The following is a 7,232-nucleotide window of genomic DNA, read 5'->3' on the forward strand; positions in this document are numbered from 1 at the left end:
TGTTGGGTAGGGACCGTCTCTATATGTTGCCGACTTGTACTTCCCAAGAGCTTAATACAGTGCTCTTCACACAGTATGCGCTCAATAAATACGATTGAATGAATGAATGAATTTATTGAGCCTTCACTGTGTGCAGAGCACTGTACTAAGCGCTTGGGCAAGTTACTTCACTTCTCTGTTCCATCATCTGTAAAATGAAGATTAAGACTGTGAGCCCTATATGGGACAGGGACTGTGTCCAACTTGATTATATTCGATTTACCTCAGTGCTTAGTATAGGGACTGGCACATAATAAGCGCTTAGCAAAAACCATAAAAAAAATGGCAGATCTGTAGTCCGTAAGCTCTTATGGGTAGATTCATGAATCAGCAATCCATATTGGGTTATTTGAGGAATTGTTAGGAATGAAAAGCCGTATGTTCTACCAGACAGAGCATGACGCTGGGAGTCAGAGGTACCTGGGTTCTAATCCTGTTTCCGCCACTTGTCTGCTGTGTGACCTTTGACAAGTCACTTCCCTTCTCTGTGCCTCCGTTGCCTCATCTGTAAAATGGAGATTAAGACTGTGAGCCCCATGAGGGGCAGGGCAGTGTTCAATCAGCTAAGCTTGTATCTAACTCAGTACTAAGCGTTTGGGAGAGTAGAATACAACAGAGTTGGTAGATACGTTCCCTGCCCACAGTGAGTGTACGGTCTAGAGGGAGAGACAGATATTAATATAAATAAATCACTTACAGATATGCCCATCAGTGCTGTGAGATTGGATAACAAATGCTCAAAGGCTACAGATCCAAGTGCAATATAATAATTGCGATATTTGTTAATGATAGTAGCAATCATGATAGTAGTAATGCTGGTATTTGTTAAGCACTTACAATGTGCCAAGCACTGTACTAAGCTCTAGGGTGGGTACAAGTAAATCGAGTTGGACACATTCCCCGTCCCATGTGGGGCTCACAGTCTCAATCCTCATTTTACAGACGAGGCAACTCAGGTACAGAGAGGTAAAGTGACTTGCCCAAGGCCATACAGCAGACAGGAGGCAGAGCTGGGATTGGAACACAGGACCTTCTGACTCCTAGGCCCACCCTTTAAAATAATCAGGTTGATTATTTACCACTTTTTACAAATTCTTCACTCCTCCCAAGCTAGCCTACTCATTCTTTCCTCACTCACAACTCTGTTATATTCAACACACTACTCAAGCCTCCCCTCTGTAAACTACTCCCTCCCTCCTCAAATTTGCCAGACCTCACCCCTCACCTTCTTCAAAGCCCCTTTAAAAAATAATTTTCTCTCAAAAGATTTCTATGTCTAATCACTCCTCTTTTTGGTCGTGCCAACCACTCACGTTGCATAGTTGTTTATTTAATGATTCAATTGGTTTTTTTTATCCTTGTTTCTGTTTTCTTCCTCTTTCATCTGTTGTATATTTGTCAATATGGATATCCATGTCTTTCACATAATAATAACAAAAGGACTGATAATAGTCTTTTTATGGCACTTACTTTGTTCCAAGCACTGTACTAATGCTGAGGTAGACAGAGGATCATCAAATCAGACACAGTCATTCATTCGTTCGTTCATTCAGTCAAATTTATTGAGCACTTACTGTATGCAGAGCGTCTTAGGTTCAGAGCACTGTACTTAACACTTGGGAGAATACAGTATAACAAAAAAACAGACACATTCCCTGCCCACAACAAGCTTACAGTCCCTGCCCCTCAGGGAGTGGAGGGGGGGAGGTAGAATAGCTATTTAATCCCCATTTTAAAGATGAGGAAACTGAGGCAACGAGAAGTTAAGTGACTTTACCAAATTCACAAAGCAGGCCAGTGGTTGAGCCGGGATTAGAACTCAGATTACAAGTTACTGGTAGGCTGGAACCTTGGTTTGGATTTCTATTGCACTTTCCGAAGCATTAGGTACAGTGCACAGTCTTTACTTGCTATTATCATGGATGATAATAATGATGGGATTGTCAGTCTTCCCATCATTCTTGTCGTCCCACCCACACACATGGATAAAATCTCACTGTCTGGGGTTTCAACTTTGAACCCAAAGAGCCGCTATATATATTTTATTTCCGTTTCCTCGTCTCATTTTGTAGCCTCAGAATCCCCTTCCTGCCTCCACTGCTATGTCTGTAATTATCAAGAGCATTTTAATACGTCTCCAGTGCAGACAACAGATAGCTATCTAATTAGTACATCATGAAATGCTTTACGAGAGAATTTGGCACTCACTTATCTGGCTTTCATTCCTTGCCAGAAAGAACTTCTCCCCTGCAATTGCAGAGTCTGCCAGAGGAAGGGCTACTTTGAAGACTTTTTTTTTCCTTTTTTTTCATTTGTAACATTAAAGAGTTTTGTTTTTCACAAGTTACCCCAGTTTTGAGTTTAATTTTAGCCTCCAAGGGCTTACCCCTAATGAAATTAATTTCATATTAATGTGCCCTCCCACTTGTCTGCCCCCTGAATGGTGGTAGGGAGCAAATGGACATTTATGGATTGGAGAAGAGAGAGAGGCCTTTATTTCCTTCTGTGTGTCTAGTTTGTTTAACTTCATTCTATCTCCTTGGTTCCCTTTATCATCTCTCTTTCCATCACTACTGGTTCCAGTAAGGGGGTGAGCTTTGCCACCTCCCGTAGAGGGTGAGGAATACAAGAGGACAGACTTCTGTACACTCCACAGTACTTAATCAATCAATAGTATTTATTGTTTGTGAGCAGACCAATGTATTAAGCTCTTGGGAGAGCACAATACAACACAGTTGAGAAACGCATGGCTTAGCAGAAACAGCACAGGCTTGGGAGTCAGAGGATGTGGGTTCTAATCCCTGCTCTGCCACTCGTCTGCTGTGGGACCTCGGGCAAACCACTTAACTTCTCTGTGCCTCAGTTACCTCATCTGTAAAATGGGGATTAAGACTCTGAGCCCCATGTGGGACATGGACTGTATCCAGTCTGATTATCATATATCTACCCTACCGTTTAGTACAGTGCTTGGTACATAGTAAGTGCTTGACAAATACCATTCATTTGTTCACTCGCTCATTTATTCGTTCACGCCCTCATTTGTTCATTCATTCATTCATTCACTCATTCATTCATTCCAGCATCAGTAGACTTAACTCACAGTCTAATGCTACTGGCCCAACTAGATCCACAACTTTGCTCCAGTCACCGGCTGGTCAATTAAACTATGGAAAGGCGGGCACTCGGCAGGCACTTAGCTCAGAAACTATCAGAAAGATTCACCCTGAATCCTCCATTAATGCCTGAGTTCAGAGAGGAGGAAACGATGGGATTCCGAGGTTTTTTGTGGTAATACCTCAATGCCAAAATCTCTGATGGGGTGGAAACTAGCCAGTGAAAACACCCAGAAGCTGAGCATTAGATTTTTTTTTAAAAAGCACTGGATTCCCTTGCTATCTCTTTCCTTTCCCAGCCTCCCCCCTGAACTAGATTGAAAAAATAAAAACAAGTAGGTACTTTCCTACTCTGGTCAGGAATTAAAAGGAAATTAAGCAACCATCCTAAATTTTTTTTCAAATGGCAAAATATTGACTACAGATTTGGGATCGTAGGTTTAGGAGAGCAATAATGGATCGTAGGTTTAGGCGAGCAATCACATAAAAAAATGAGAATAAATATAACCAGATTGATCTTTTTTTTTTTAAAGTGAGATGAAGCAAAGACACAGGGCTCACTCCCACCCTGATCGATCAATCTATGGTATTTATGGACTGCTTACTGTGTGCAGAGCAATGTACCAAGCGCTTGGGGAAGTACAATACAATAATAATAATAATAATTATGGCCCTTGTTAAGCGCTTACTATGTGCCAGGCACTGTACTAAGCAGTGGGTTGGATACAGGCAAATCTGGCTGGACATGGTCCCTGTCCCACTTGGGGCTCACAGTCTCAGTCCCCATTTTCCAGATGAGGGAACTGAGGCATAGAGAAGGGAAGAGACTTGGCCAAGGTCACAGAGCAGACAAGTGGCAGAGCTGGAATTAGAACCCATGACCTTCTGCCTCTCGGTCCCATGCTCTGTCCACTAAATCATGCTATTTCTCTGACAGAATTGAGGGACAGAGTTGGTAGACATATTACCTGCTCACAGTGGGCTCTCAGTTTTAAAAGGGGAGATACATATATAATATATATGTATATGTATTATATAGGGCTTAATGGAAAGAGCACAAGCTTGGGAGTCAGAGGTCACACTTGTCAGCTGTGTGACTTTGGGCAAGTCACTTAACTTCTCTGGGCCTCACCTCCTCTGTAAAATGGGGATGAAGTCCGTGAGTCCCACATGGGACAACCTCAATACCTTGTATCTCCCCTAGCACTTATAACTTAGCACTATGTAAGCGCTTAACAAATGCCATTATTATTAATAAAATATACAAATATGATTGGTGAGCATTTGGCTCATTGAAGGAATATGAGCCTTAACCTGATCACCTCTGAGTCTGACCGTGGCAAAAAAATCGAAGCAAAATGGGTGTCTGCAAAACCTCATGAGTAGTTTGACATTCTGCTGTCTGAACCTCTTCCCTTCTCTTCTGAAACAGCAATTCATTCAATCGTATTTCATTCAATTGTATTTATTGAGCAACTATTGTGTGCAGGGCATTGTACTAAGCATTTGGGAAGTACAGTTAAGCAATAGAGAGACAATCCCTGCCCACACGTAGGATGTGTATAGGAGAGATCAGCAGGACAGTATTTCATAACTGCTGAACACCAATCTGATTCAGGTGGAGGTTTCAGATGGCGTAGTCTAATCGGGCTGGGTACAGGTGGGCAGACAGGGTCTCCCAAAGTTCAGGCAGGGAAGCTAAAGAAAAAAAAAACATTGCCAGCTCTCTGCAAACTGCTCCACATGACCTACCTTGGTAACCAGTGTCCAATTGATTAGTTGTATTTCCTGAGTGCTTACTGTGTGCAGTACACTGGACTCAGCACTTGGAAGAATATAAAGTAACAACATTGGGAAACACGTTTTGTGTCTTCTCGAGGAAATTACTGGAGAAAAAGATGTGAATGAAATTAATACCCTGTTCTACTCACTCTCCCAAGCACTTAGTACAATGCTCTGCACATAGTGAGTGCTCAATAAACATGATTGAAGATGAAAGACAATGGGTTTTCCTGAAGAAAGGGTATCAAAAGGAAATGGATGCAGGGCTGAGGGAAGGCAGATTGATAAGGAAAATCTTGTGAGGCTCCAGTTAGACCACGAGGTCTCCAAAGGGCATCTTGTTCTCCATACATAACAGTCGGTGGTTAAAGCAGAACAGAAAATCATTGTGATATCTCTTTCACCTGCAGGCAGCCCTCTCCTTCCCCAGCCCATTATTAAGGATGGGGGACAGGTTGGCTAGGATGGGGGTGTTGTGGGTTTTTTTTTTTCACGTGGCAAAAGTGGAAATTAAGAATGAAAAAGGGGTCAATGAATAAAATGAAATAAACAAAACGGAAGAACAGAGAAGCCAGAGTTGTGTGCACAGAACTTTATATTAAAAATAAATCCTCCTGAGAGTGTCCCGTCGGAGACCCTAGTGCCTCACTCCCAGGCATAGTAAATAACAACAGTGATGATAATAATAATAATGTCTGTAGCTGCCCCACGTGGTCATTTATATGCGTTGGCGTGGCGAGGCTATTGTGGATTTGTTTTCCCGGGCAAGGTCGGGGGTGATGAGTTGTGTAGTAACCGGCTCCCTCCCTCCTCATCCTTTCCCTCCCTCTCCCCCTCCATCCTCTCCCCTCCCCCTCCTCCATCCTTTCCCCCTTCATCCTCCTCTCCCTCCCCCTTCATCCTTCCCCCTTCATCCTCCACTCCCTGCCCCCTCCATCCTTCCCCGCTTCTTCTTCCTCTCCCTGCCCCCTCCATCCTTCCCTGTTCAACCACCTCTCCCTGCCCCCTTCATCCTTCCCCCTTCATCCTCCTCTCCCTCCCCACATATTTCCCCTTCATCCTACTCTCCCTGCCCCTTCCATCCTCCCCCTCCATCCTCCTCTCCCTGCCCCCTCCATCCTTCCCCCTTCATCCTACTCTCCCTGCCCCCTCCCTACTCTCCCCTCCCCCTCCTTCATCCTTTCCCCCTTCATCTTCCTCTCCCTCCTCCTTCATCCTTCCTCCTCCATCCTTCCCTGCTTCTTCTTCCTCTCCCTGCCCCCTCCATCCTTCCCTATTCATCCACCTCTCCCTGCCCCTTCATCCTCCTCTCTCTCCCCCCCCTCCATCCTTCCCCTTCATCCTCCTCTCCCTCCCCCATATTTCCCCTTCATCCTCCTCTTCCTGCCCCCTCCCTCCTTCCCCCTTCATCCTCCTCTTCCTGCCCCCTCCATCCTTCCCCCTTCTTCTTCCTCTCCCTGTCCCCTCCATCCTTTTCCCCTTCATCCTCCTCTTCCCCCCTCCATCCTCCTCTCCCTGCCCCCTCCATCCTTCCCCCCTTCATCCTCCTCTCCCCCTTCCCTCCTCCCTCCTCCCTCCCCCTCCCTGCCCCGGGCACGTGGACTCTCCCGGGGCACGAGGTGTGAGATTTATGCGAGACACCTGCGCTGCCCCCGGGGGTGTGGGAGGGGGCAGGCAGAGGCTCAGGGGGACCCAGAACAGAGAGCACCCTGCGGCTGAATGATCTGGGACAGGGAGCCCTCCGGCTGCAACCAATTGCCCCCTCCTCTGCTGGCAGGTGCCCAGGAAGGGACCTGAAAAGACCACTTAGAAGAACCCGAGAGAGGTCCTAGGCCAAGCCACCCTTCTCCCAGTCCCACTCCCATTTACTCCTTCCCCTTCCTTTTACCCCTTCTCCCCCTCGGCCAGAGGGGTAGAGTGGGGTCTGTGGACATCATCCCTTTCCCCTCTTTGCTTTTCCACCTGCTGGGGTGACATCAGCCCTGGAAGAAATTGCGTTTTCTGTTCCAGTTGGAGACTAAGCCGGGCGGGCGTAGCTGCCAACAGCCAGCCGGGAACCAAAGGTCGAAGGAGGTCCAGACCAAACCAAACAAAAGATGTGGGGCTCAGGAAAAAGTTGGGGGTCTAGAGGGGCTTGGGCCCCTGTCACCCGGTAGACCCATGGGGGTTCTTTCGCTGGAGACTAAGTCCCCCCTCCTCTCTCGCGACCTCCTCATCCCTCTGGGGTTCAGGTTTGCAGGCCCAGGGCCAGTCCTTTCCAATTCTCACTTCATCAAAGAAACGACAAAACTCTGTCAG

Source organism: Tachyglossus aculeatus, chromosome X3, assembly GCF_015852505.1.
Source record: "Tachyglossus aculeatus isolate mTacAcu1 chromosome X3, mTacAcu1.pri, whole genome shotgun sequence".
NCBI classification, from domain to species: Eukaryota; Metazoa; Chordata; class Mammalia; order Monotremata; family Tachyglossidae; genus Tachyglossus; species Tachyglossus aculeatus.